Here is a 13,280-nt window from a genome sequence, read left to right on the forward strand (position 1 = left end):
TCGCATGATACTATAGCTTCTAATATTACTGACAAAGACTCCCTCCTTGATGGGCTCTGGTGGCTTATGTATGTAATCCTAGCTACTCAGAAGGGAGAGAGCAGAAGGATCACGGGTTTGAAGCCAACCTGGGCAAATAGTTTGCAAGACCCTATGTCAAAGAAACCCAACACAAAAAAGGGCTGGAGGAGTGATTCAAGGTGTAGGCCCTGAGCTCAAACCCCAGCACTGAAAAAAAAAAAAAAAAAAACCTCCCTCCTTGACCAAGCTTTAGTTAGGCTCTTCTGAGAATTCTTCTCAAGTAGAACTAGTCCTTGTCCTGTTTGGACTGTTGTAACTAGCAAGAATCCTGCTAAGCCAGTTTATTGAGAATTCCCCCACTCTTGCTTTCTAATCAAGCTTCTCATCCCTACCCTCCAACCTGATCAACCTAATCAAGTTCTTCACCCTCCTCCCATGAAATCTAATGAAGTTCTTCCTCCTACCCACCCTTGATATCTTACCAAGTACAACTGCTACATTTCCACGCACTAACCTACTGACCCTGCAACTTGGCTATAAGTCCAATTGTATTGGGATTTGAGTTCAATCACTTTCCCTTATTCCCATAGTCTTTGAATAAAGTCTTCCTTACCTGAAGCTAGGAGATGTAGCTCAGTGGTTGAGCCCATCAAGCACAAAACTCTGAGTTCGATTCCCCAACAACAGTAACAAAAAGTCTTTGCTACCAACTTAAACTTCCAGGTACAATTTGTCCTATGGTATCTCCAATGTAGTGGATCTTTAAAAAATTGACTCAGTTTGAAAGACTTTTTGTTCTATGCACACTGATGTAACATTGTAGAAGATTGATTTCAATATTTCATGTAGGCAGCACAAATTCATGATATCCTATATAAACTATAATTACTAATCTGAAACACTGTTTTAATTACATTACAATAAAATTATCTTTCTAGTTTAAAAAAATGGAATGGATAACTTTTTATTTTTTAAAGAAGATTGTGGGGCTCAGTGGTAGCTCGGTGGTAGTGTGCATGCTTACCAATTGCAAGACCCTGGATTCAATTCCCAGCACCAAAAAAATTAATAAATTTTTAAAAAAGAAGGCAGTTTTTGTCCTCCCTGGTTGACTGAGAATTAGCCACCATCATGAATCAAACAGTAACTATCCAGAGTACGAAGGTGATGACCAACCAACTACTTCAGAGGAAACAAATGGTCATCAGTGCCCATCACCCTGGGAAGGCAACAGTATCTAAGCAGAAACTCGGGAAAAACTAGCCAAAATGCACATAACCACACCAGATGTCATCAGAACACATTTTGATAATAGCAAGTCAACTAGCTTTGGCATCATTTATAATTCTTTGGGTCATGCAAAGAGAAGTTAACAAGACCCCACCTTCAGCCCCACTCCCACAGAAATGGAATGAGGGTGCAACAGTGGGGATTTAAAGGGAGGGTCCAGTCACTGACCTAGCTAACTCCATTTTGTTTTATTTCCTTCCTCTGAGTTATTCTGAGTCTTTCTCCTCTACAGCTACTTTGGATCCTAGGTAGGCTGACTGATGAACATCTTTTCAAAAGGACCACAACTCCCCCTAAGCAATAGAGACCTTCTTGGCACCAACATATCTCTGCATAGCTGATGCTGAGCTAATGGCCAGAGCCAGCCAGACCAAGACAACCTGAACTACTACTATGAAAACCCCCAATCCTTGTCTGTCTTTCTTTTCTTATATAACAGAAACTGCCATATGCACTTTGAAGACAGATTTTAGGTCATTAGACCTCTGTTCTTCATCATGTGATCACTACTAACAAAGCTCCTTGCCTGCTTTCACCACCACTCATCTCTATTTGGCTTTCTAGGAAGGTGGCAGAGCCCAATCCCATGGGACTCCCTGGAGCTGGACTTTTGCTCTAGCTCCAGTATCAAAATAAACACAAGTATAAACTTGCAAAACATGGTATATTTGAGAAGAAAAAGAACTCAAGAAAACAGCAAATGGAACACAAAAACAGGATGAAGAAAATCAGGGGAACTGCAAAGATGGTACTGGCAAAAAGCACAGGAATAAAGAATCTGTTAGCCACTAAGTAAGGCAGGCACCTTTAGAGGCAAACTCCTATATACCTTCAAAGTATCCTTTCCTTTTTTGTCATCTAAAACTTTTTGGAGAAAACTGCACTTGCCCAGAGGTATTCCTGTCTGCCATCTTTATGACACAAGCTGAGCATGTCCAAAAGTGTTCCTCTTGGCCAATATATCCTAACATGTGCTCCATGACCTTGAGCTAAGCATGACCAAAAATGTGTCTGTCATCCTTCCTTCTTGAACTATGGCTTTAAACTGAATGTATGCTCTGAAATGTACTCTTTAACTGAGCATGCTCAGAAATGAGCCTGCTCCTAATGTACTTTCTTATATGAATCCCCAGTCTTCCAATGTTAGGGAAGGGTATTGTTTTAGAAGTGACTCCTGTGTTATCCTTACCTACTGCAGGTAGTAAATATTTCTCCACTCATTTCTTGACTATGTTTGGTTTGGGCTTTGCACTTACCAAGATGTAGACACAATAACTTTATCTCTAGTGATTGCGTAAATTATTCACCAGAGATTAATAAACTGCAAAAACCTTTCTAAAAAAGAAGAAAAAGTAGGTATACTACTGATACAAAATTGCACATAGATGCGGAAGCTAGTCCTTCTACTGGAACAGTTTTAAAAAGAGAGGGAGACAGAAAGAAAATGGAATAAGGGACACCTCAAGTTTCATGATGATACCAAATGTAATTTGTTACAACATAATAACAAAAATAAGCTGCTTATTGTATAGAAAGTTTTAAAGCTAATAAACTGGGTGATATTGAGACATTATCAACAAATGTACTGTAAGTTTGATAAGACGTTTCCTCTCAAGATTCAACCAAGAATAGATGTGAATTTAATCATTTCAAATAAGAATTAAATATCCAGGAATATTTTTTAAATGATTTATATAAAACAAGATCTGAGCTTAGGGCTGGTAGAGTGGCTCAAGTGGTAGAATACCAGCCTAGTGTAAGGCCCTGAGTTTAAGCCTCAGGACTGCAAAAAAAAAAAAAAAAAATCCAAGGTTATACTTTTGGCCAGCTAGAAAACAGCTTGGTTTCCTGTATAAAAAAAGAAACTATTTTTAAGGGAGAGATGGGAAAAACACTACATTGATTATAAAATTTTTCTTTGAAGTTTGTCCATTCATCATTGATGGAAGAATTTATGTTTAAAGTGAACATTTTTATAATACAAATCAATAAGTAATATTACACATTTATCTAGCATGAGTCAACATACAGAAATTTTAAATTATAAGTATTATGCAAATTGTCTATTAAAAAAAAAGAAAGAAAGAAAAAGCCAGGCACAGTGGCTTATGCCTGTAATCCCAGCTACTTGGGAGTCAGCAATAGGTGGGGGATAAAGGCTTGAGGCCGGGCCAAAAAGTTAGGGAGATCCCATCTCAATAAATGAGCATAGTGGTTCATGCCTTTGATCCAGGTACATAGGAGGCCATATATATATATAGGAGGACTGAGGTCTGAGGCTAGCCCCAGGTAAAAACATAAGACCTTACTTAAAAATAACTAAAGCAAAAAAGGGTTGGGGGTAGGCTCAAGTGGCAGAGCACCTGCATAACAAGCTCGAGGCCATGAGTTCATTGGTACATTTACAGGCATTTTAAATTTACATCATACTCTTTGAATTCAATGTCATTAATAATAAGGTGACACAGAGTTAAAAATTCACTTAACTGATACAGACACACTTTTGAAGCTTCTGTGCTTTTGCTTCCAAGTCAAATCAACTCTAAAAAAAAGATGAACTAGGATGTAGCTCAATGATAAACCATGGGTAAAGCATGCACAAGGCTCTGGGATCATTCCCCAACAGACAGAGAGAGAGAGAGAGAGGGAAAGAAAAAGAGAGAGAGAGAGAGAGAGAGAGAGAGAGAAAGAGAGAGAGAGAGAGAGAGAATACAGAACCTCTGACTCTCAGTCTCTTTGGGAGGACAATCCTAACTGATAACTTCCATACTAGTGGACACAGGCTGGCAGAGTAGCTCAAGCAATAAGAGCACCTACCTTGAAAGTGTGAAGCCCTGAGTTCAAATCCCAGTGTCACCAAAAAAAATAATTGGTGAACTAGCAGACATGGCTGGCCTATTTGCATTTACATACCAACTATCTGAGTATGTTGGAGATGCTCTGTAACACTATAAACTGAATGGCTTATCTTATGAAGAACAGAGGTTAATTTCTCACAGTTCTAGAGGCTGGGAAGTCTAAGGATCAAGGTTCTGGTGTCCTCACAATGTAAAAGGAGCAAATGAGTTCTCTTGCACCTGTTTTACAAGGGGACTAATTCCATTCATTAGGCTTCTGCTCTCATGAACTAATCACTCCCAAAGGCCCTATATTGGGGATTAGAGTTTCAGCATATTAATTTGGTGAATGGGGGAACACAGTCAAATAACAGCAATCTTTCACTACTTTTCACATATCTGATACTTGAACTCCCACTGGCTCCCTTTCTCTACTCTCATTTGTGCAGAGGCCCAGTCACCTCTGCACAAATTGAAATGGAACTTAGCCCTACTGTCAGGGGATAAAATTTGTTTCACCACTAGTTATTTGAAGTTAACCAGTGAAAATAATCTGTTGTTACTAAATAAAATCTGTTTTCACCATTTAAACTAATGTCCAGTTCTATCTTTGATACTAATGAATAACAAACAATCTCTAGGTGGATATATAATGTATGATATCTTCATTTAAAGCACAGCAGTAAGAGCTTAGTTTTATTTGTAGTATACAGAGTTTTGCTGTGTAGCTCAAGCTGGCCTCAAACTCTTGATCCTTCTCTCTCAGCCTGCTGAGTGCTAGAATTACAGGCACATACTACAACACCCAGCAGATACATTAATCTTAATGAATTACATGAATCATTTTGAGGAAAATGTACTAATAGCTCTAACTTTAGAATCCATTTTAAACAAGTAAGACAGAATCATAAATAGACATGTAATAAAGCAAACACTGTAAAAATTTAATTGTAGACTTGAGGCAATGAGTATATGGGGTTCAACATAAAATTCTGTCAACTTGCAGATACTTTTAAAAATTATCATAATAATTTTACCACAAAGAAATGATAAATACTTGAGAAAATAGAGATAGATGTTCTAAATCTGATTTGTGCATCTCACAATGTACACCTTTTAAAACAACACTTGGTATCCCATAAATATAATTTTTATGTCAATTAAAAGCAAATTTTTTTGAGACAGGGTCACTATGAAGCCCAAACTCGCCTGTAACTCACGATTCTCCTGCCTCAGCCTGAGTGCTGGGATTATAGGCATGGCAACACCATACATGGCAAAATTTTTAAATTACCATAATAAAATGTTCAAAAATTACCCTTAAAAAGAAAATAAATGTAGCAGTTAATGTATTTTAAACTCTTTAACCACTAAAAATACATGAAGTTTGAACAAAGCTAAATTTTAAAATGAAACTTAATTAGATCTACTAAAATTAATAATAAAGATTTTTCCCATGAACTGGGGGGATGTGCTGGGGATCAAACCCAAAGAGGGGACTAGGGATCAAACCCAGGACCTCACACATGATAGGCAAGCACTCTACCACTAAGCTACATACCCAGCCCGCCATGAACTTTTTTTAGACAAAAAGATCACTGACTACTGCAACTATTTCTACATTTTAGAAAATACTAAAAAAAATGACACACACACAAGATAAGGATTATAAACCTTATTTATCTTCCTCTTTGCCCAGCTCTCTGGCAAGTAGATATGATTGAAATTCTGGTACTTTTCTTAGGAGGTACACAGGGCATCAAGGGTGAAAAAGGTAAACTGAGGCAAGGAAATATGTAAAGCAATACAAAGTACTGGCTACCACTTTAGGTCAAGCTACAAAAAGACACAGTTGACAAAACCCTTTGTCTTGGAATATCTGATTGACTACAAAAAAACAATACCTCAGAGTAGTCCACAGAGGAAAAAGAGAATTTTATCTGGAAAGTTCCCTGCTGTCTCCTGTTCCCAAGATCAAAGTTCACCGTACTAGGACAGAACAACACTGTACTTCCAGATTGTGTATATCTGGACTCCATTGCTGTTCAGGGTTCTACCACCAAGCATGTTGTACCAAGTTTCATTTAAGTTTGGAAGCAGTAGGAAGAGCCAGATACTCCCAGACTATGGTTCATCAGCCTGGCTGGGTGGTGGCCACCAATGAGTCTTGTCCATGGAATGAAAATATTTTGAGCTACAAGAGTCTGTCTCAAAAACTGGCTGACAGAAACCTAGCTTTTAACTAAATTTTAAATACTGAAAACACAGGTAAGCTACTCTTTTTGTTTCTTGGTTTTTGTTTTGTTTAGTTTTATTTTTCCTTGGGATACTGAGAATTAGATCCAGAGTCTCAGGATTTGGTGGGACTGGGGTTTAATCTCAAGGCTTCATGTTTACAAAGCAGGCACTATACCACTTGCAACACACCTCCAAGCTATATTTTTTTTTATGGCTACTCTTTTACTTAACCATTTTATCTGTATAGATAATGTAATTGTTGCTGAATATGTTTGGAAGCCAGGAAGCTTCCAAAGAAGACAGAAGATTGTATGTCATTGGCATACTTAGGAGTCTCAGAAACCAAAAGAGGATTCATGTTCACGGTGATAACCTAGGTCTGAGGATAGGAAACTTCATGGTTACAGAAGCGTGGCCCACTGTTAGCACAAACTTGAGAAATCTCATTTAGCGATTCAGAGTAAGAATCATCTAGCTGTCATCACAGGTTCAATCCCCAGCACAACAAGAACAAAAGGAAATTCTGTCATTTGCCACAACATAGATTAACGTGGAAGACATCATACCAACAGAAATAAGTCAGACATAGAAAAATACATAACCTCACCTTGAAAATGAAATCTTAAAAAAAAAGGGAGAGGGCCAAATATTTGAAGATAGAGAATAAGAAATAAAGTAGTTATGGAGGGAAAATGGAGAGATACATACATTCAAAGAATATAAAGTAGGATGAATGAATCTAGAGATCTAATGTACAACTTAAGCAATATGAGGACAATAGTTAATAAAACTATTGTATTGGGGATTTTTACTAAATAGACTTTAGCTTCTCTCATCATACACAAAAATATTAGCTATATGAGATGAATACTTTATTTTATTTGTTTTATTGTTTTATTATTCATATGTGCATACAAGGCTTGGGTCATTTCTCCCCCCTGCCCCCACCCCCGAGATGACTATTTTAATTTGCCTCATTATAGTAACCACTTTACTATCTACATATATTTCATATCATCCTGTGGCAAACCTCAAAAAAATTTTTTTTAATTTTTAACTGAGCCTTGAGCTGGGGGTATATTTAGCTCAGTGGAAGAACACTTGACTATTATGTGGGCTCAATCTCCAGCACCACAAAAAGAAAAAAAAAAAAATCAAGCCTTAATTTTGGATCTTATACCACCCACTCCCTACACATAAGCACAGAGAAACACAAAGGGAGAGATCTCTAAAACCCATGTTAAAAATTATTGCTCATTATGCATATCATCTATTGTTGCCTCTTTCCATGAGAGCCCCACCTCAAAAAAAAAAAAAGTGCTCTATATCTCTATACTAAAAAGAAAGTATTGACAATCCATTCTCTTGAAAATGGTCCTAGATAATATCTAAGTAGTTTCAAACATGGTGGGAAGGATGCATTAGAGTCAAAATTCAAATAACCAGTACTTTTTTTTTAACCAGACTGAATCCACAATAAAGATAAACTGATTCACTTCCATCCAAGACAAGAATTTAAGGAACAGACCAAGTATCTATATTTCCTCAAATCCCTTCTTTATCCTGAGAACTAAAGAAAGGAAATTCAATAATGTTTTTACAAGAGGCAGGGAGATACCTATCATGTTTCCATCTTTAGTCAACAGGCTACTAACATTAACCAGTAATCTGGATTGAAAACAACTCTATACATCCCCAAAATCATGAAATCTACTTATTCTCATAAAAAGAGCCTTAAAAGACAAAGGATAGGAACAAGGATAGGGGCGTGGCTCGTGTAGCAGAGCTCCTGACTAGCAAGCAAGAGGCCCTCAGTTCAAACATGTAAAAAAACAAAATGAATAAATAAAAGAAAGGGGCAAAAAAGACAAAGAATGGTCTCCTCAGTTCTTAATTTTTTATGGCAAACATTCTGTAGGGAAAAAGATGGCTAGAATTGGGTCAGAATATTCAATATCTGATTCCTTACAATTGTGTTTGAGCTTGTTATATAAGGAAATGAGTCATTATAAGAGAAAAAAAATATTCACCATCAACTGGTTGTGAATTTTTTTTTTGAAGGACGTATCACTTATTCCTATCTTTTTTTTTTTCATTTTTCTTTTATTATTCATATGTGCATACAAGGCTTGGTTCATTTCTCCCTCCTGCCCCCACCCCCTCCCTTACCACCCCTCCGCCCCCTCCATCTCCCCCCTCCTCAATACCCAGCAGAAACTATTTTGCCCTTTTTTTTTTTTCTTTTTTTTTTTTTTTCTTTTTTCTTTTATTATTCATATGTGCATACAAGGCTTGGTTTATTTCTCCCCCCTGCCCCCACCCCCTCCCTTACCACCCACTCCACCCCCTCCCGCTCCCCCCTCAATACCCAGCAGAAACTATTTTGCCCTTATCTCTAATTTTGTTGTAGAGAGAGTATAAGCAATAATGGGAAGGAACAAGGGTTTTTGCTGGTTGAGATAAGGATAGCTATACAGGGCATTGACTCACATTGATTTCCTGTGCGTGGGTGTTACCTTCTAGGTTAATTCTTTTTGATCTCACCTTTTCTCTAGTTCCTGTTCCCCTTTTCCTATTGGCCTCAGTTGCTTTAAGGTATCTGCTTTAGTTTCTCTGCGTTAAGGGCAACAAATGCTAGCTAGTTTTTTAGGTGTCTTACCTATCCTCACCCCTCCCTTGTGTGCTCTCGCTTTTATCATGTGCTCATAGTCCAATCCCCTTGTTGTGTTTGCCCTTGATCTAATGTCCACATATGAGGGAGAACATACGATTTTTGGTCTTTTGAGCCAGGCTAACCTCACTCAGAATGATGTTCTCCAATTCCATCCATTTACCAGCGAATGATAACATTTCGTTCTTCTTCATGGCTGCATAAAATTCCATTGTGTATAGATACCACATTTTCTTAATCCATTCGTCAGTGCTGGGGCATCTTGGCTGTTTCCATAACTTGGCTATTGTGAATAGTGCCGCAATAAACATGGATGTGCAGGTGCCTCTGGAGTAACAGTCTTTGGGTATATCCCCAAGAGTGGTATTGCTGGATCAAATGGTAGATTGATGTCCAGCTTTTAAAGTAGCCTCCAAATTTTTTTCCAGAGTGGCTGGACTAGTCTACATTCCCACCAACAGTGTAAGAGGGTTCCTTTTTCCCCGCATCCTCGCCAACACCTGTTGTTGGTGGTGTTGCTGATGATGGCTATTCTAACAGGGGTGAGGTGGAATCTTAGTGTGGTTTTAATTTGCATTTCCTTTATTGCTAGAGATGGTGAGCATTTTTTCATGTGTTTTCTGGCCATTTGAATTTCTTCTTTTGAGAAAGTTCTGTTTAGTTCACATGCCCATTTCTTTATTGGTTCATTAGTTTTGGGAGAATTTAGTTTTTTAAGCTCCCTATATATTCTGGTTATCAGTCCTTTGTCTGATGTATAGTTGGCAAATATTTTCTCCCACTCTGTGGGTGTTCTCTTCAGTTTAGAGACCATTTCTTTTGATGAACAGAAGCTTTTTAGTTTTATGAGGTCCCATTTATCTATGCTATCTCTTAGTTGCTGTGCTGCTGGGGTTTCATTGAGAAAGTCCTTACCTATACCTACTAACTCCAGAGTATTTCCTACTCTTTCTTGTATCAACTTAAGAGTTTGGGGTCTGATATTAAGATCCTTGATCCATTTTGAGTTAATCTTGGTATAGGGTGATATACATGGATCTAGTTTCAGTTTTTTGCAGACTGCTAACCAGTTTTCCCAGCAGTTTTTCTTGAAGAGGCTGCTATTTCTCCATCGTATATTTTTAGCTCCTTTGTCAAAGATAAGTTGCTTATAGTTGTGTGGCTTCATATCTGGGTCCTCTATTCTGTTCCACTGGTCTTCATGTCTGTTTTTGTGCCAGTACCATGCTGTTTTTATTGTTATTGCTTTGTAATATAGTTTGAAGTCAGGTATTGTGATACCTCCTGCATTGTTCTTTTGACTGAGTATTGCCTTGGCTATTCGTGGCCTCTTGTGTTTCCATATAAATTTCACAGATTTTTCAATCTCTTTAATGAATGTCATTGGAATTTTGATGGGAATTGCATTAAACATGTAGATTACTTTGGGGAGTATCGACATTTTTACTATGTTGATTCTACCAATCCATGAGCATGGGAGATCTCTCCACTTTCTATAGTCTTCCTCAATCTCTTTCTTCAGAAGTGTATAGTTTTCCTTGTAGAGGTCTTTCAGGTCTTTTGTTAGGTTTACACCTAGGTATTTGATTTTTTTTGAGGCTATTGTAAATGGAATTGTTTTCATACATTCTTTTTCCGTTTGCTCATTGTCAGTGTATAGAAATGCTAATGATTTTTCTATGTTGATTTTATATCCTGCTACCTTGCTATAGCTATTGATGATGTCTAGAAGCTTCTGAGTAGAGTTTTTTGGGTCTTTAAGGTATAGGATCATATCGTCTGCAAATAGGGATATTTTGACAGTTTCTTTACCTATTTGTATTCCTTTTATTCCTTCTTCTTGCCTAATTGCTCTGGCTAGGAATTCCAGTACTATGTTGAATAGGAGTGGAGATAGTGGGCATCCTTGTCTGGTTCCTGATTTTAGAGGGAACGGTTTCAGTTTTTCTCCGTTAAGTATAATGCTGGCTGTAGGTTTGTCATATATAGCTTTTATAATGTTGAGGAACTTTCCTTCTATTCCTAGTTTTCTTAGAGGTTTTATCATGAAATGATGTTGGATCTTATCAAAGGCTTTTTCTGCATCTATTGAGATGATCAAGTGGTTTTTGTCTTTGCTTCTGTTAATGTGGTTTATTACGTTTATTGATTTTCGTATGTTGAACCACCCCTGCATCCCTGGGATGAAGCCTACTTGGTCGTGGTGAATAATCTTTTTGATGTGTTGTTGAATTCGGTTTGCCATTATTTTGTTGAGGATTTTTGCGTCAATGTTCATTAAGGAGATTGGCCTATAGTTCTCCTTTTTGGAGGTGTCTTTGCCTGGTTTTGGGATAAGTGTAATACTGGCTTCATAAAATGTGTTTGGCAGTTTTCCTTCCCTTTCTATTTCGTGGAACAGTTTAAGGAGGGTTGGTATCAGTTCTTCTTTAAAGGTCTGATAGAATTCAGCAGAGAATCCATCAGGTCCTGGACTTTTCTTTTTGGGGAGACTCTTGATTGCTGCTTCAATTTCATTTTGTGTTATAGGTCTATTCAGGTGATTAATTTCCTCTTGGTTCAGTTTTGGATGATCATATGTATCTAGAAATCTGTCCATTTCTTTTAGATTTTCAAATTTATTTGAATATAGGTTCTCAAAGTAGTCTCTGATGATTTCCTGGACTTCCATGGTGTTTGTTGTTATCTCCCCTTTTGCATTCCTAATTCTACTAATTTGGGTTTTTTCTCTCCTCATTTTAGTCAGGTTTGCCAGGGGTCTATCGATCTTGTTTATTTTTTCAAAGAACCAACTTTTTGTTTCATTAATTCTTTGTATGGTTTTTTTGGTTTCTATTTCGTTGATTTCAGCTCTTATTTTTATTATTTCTCTCCTTCTATTTGTTTTGGGATTTGCTTGTTCTTGTTTTTCTAGGAGTTTGAGATATATCATTAGGTCATTGATTTGGGATCTTTCAATCTTTTTAATATATGCACTCATGGCTATAAACTTTCCTCTCAAGACTGCCTTAGCTGTGTCCCATAGGTTCCGGTAGGTTGTGTTTTCATTTTCATTGACTTCCAGGAACTTTTTAATTTCCTCTTTTATTGCATCGATGATCCATTCTTCATTAAGTAATGAGTTATTTAGTTTCCAGCTGTTTGCATGTTTTTTGTCTTTTGTTGTTGAGTTCTACTTTTACTGCATTGTGGTCAGATAGTATGCACGGTATTATTTCTATTTTCTTATATTTGCTGAGGCTTGCTTTGTGCCCTAGGATATGATCTATTTTGGAGAAGGTTCCATGGGCTGCTGAGAAGAATGTATATTGTGTAGAGGTTGGATGAAATGTTCTGTAGACATCTACTAGGTCCACTTGATCTATTGCATATTTTAGATCTTGGATTTATTTATTGAGTTTTTGTTTGGATGACCTACCTATTGATGATAATGGAGTGTTAAAGTCTCCCACACTGGTTGTGAATTTTTAAAAATGAGTTCTCATTCAAATGTCCCTTGAGGCTAAACTATAATATCGGTCTCTTTGAAGATGAATGACAACAACTATCAACTACCTAGTGAAACTGCAAATTTTGAAAAAGGCTAACATGAAAGGTCCTTTAAAAGACTTTATTTGAGTATCAAAAGATTTTAGGCCCTTGGGAAAACTTAAGAAATTCAAATATTTTGCAAAAATTAACCTTTTTATGATGGTGCTAAGAACTACATAAGCCTGGCATGGGTGGCTTATGGCATGGGTGCTATAATTCTAGCACTTCAGAGGTTGAGACAAGAGGATCACGAGTTCAAAGCCAGCCTGGGCTACATAAGGAGACCCTATCTCAAAAAAAAAGTTAGAAACTCATACATAAACAAAAGAACATTTATCATTACGCTATAATTTTTATGAAAAAAAAAGCATAATCTAAATTTTGTTCAAGTAACTCCTCTTGTATACTTGCAGTTCTGGGGACCAAACACAGAGCCTTACACATGCAAGACAAGTGATCTAACACTAAGCTACATACCCAGCCCTTCAAGTAACCAGTTCTTCAAGTAGCCAGTTTTTTTGTTTTTGTTTTTGCTTTGAGGTTTGAACTTGGGGCCTCATGATTGCTAGGCAGGCATTCTACCACTTGAACTACTCTACCAGCCCATTTTTGTGTTGGGTATTTTCAAGACAGGGTCTCACAAGCTATTTGCCCTAGCTGGCTTTGAACCATGAGCCTCCTGATCTCTGCCT

General features: G+C 37.3%; 1 protein-coding gene and 1 pseudogene across 2 annotated transcripts in view; one reads left to right on the top strand and one right to left on the bottom strand.

The window, feature by feature from the left end:
- Rad54b (RAD54 homolog B) overlaps positions 1 to 13,280 on the bottom strand; it is a 90,261-nt gene that overhangs the window by 56,274 nt on the left and 20,707 nt on the right. The gene's annotated exons all lie outside the window — the stretch shown is intronic.
- Positions 1,153 to 2,107, top strand: LOC109674860 (small ribosomal subunit protein eS24-like; annotated as a pseudogene).

This window comes from Castor canadensis, chromosome 3, assembly GCF_047511655.1.
Source record: "Castor canadensis chromosome 3, mCasCan1.hap1v2, whole genome shotgun sequence".
In the NCBI taxonomy this organism is placed as follows: Eukaryota; Metazoa; Chordata; class Mammalia; order Rodentia; family Castoridae; genus Castor; species Castor canadensis.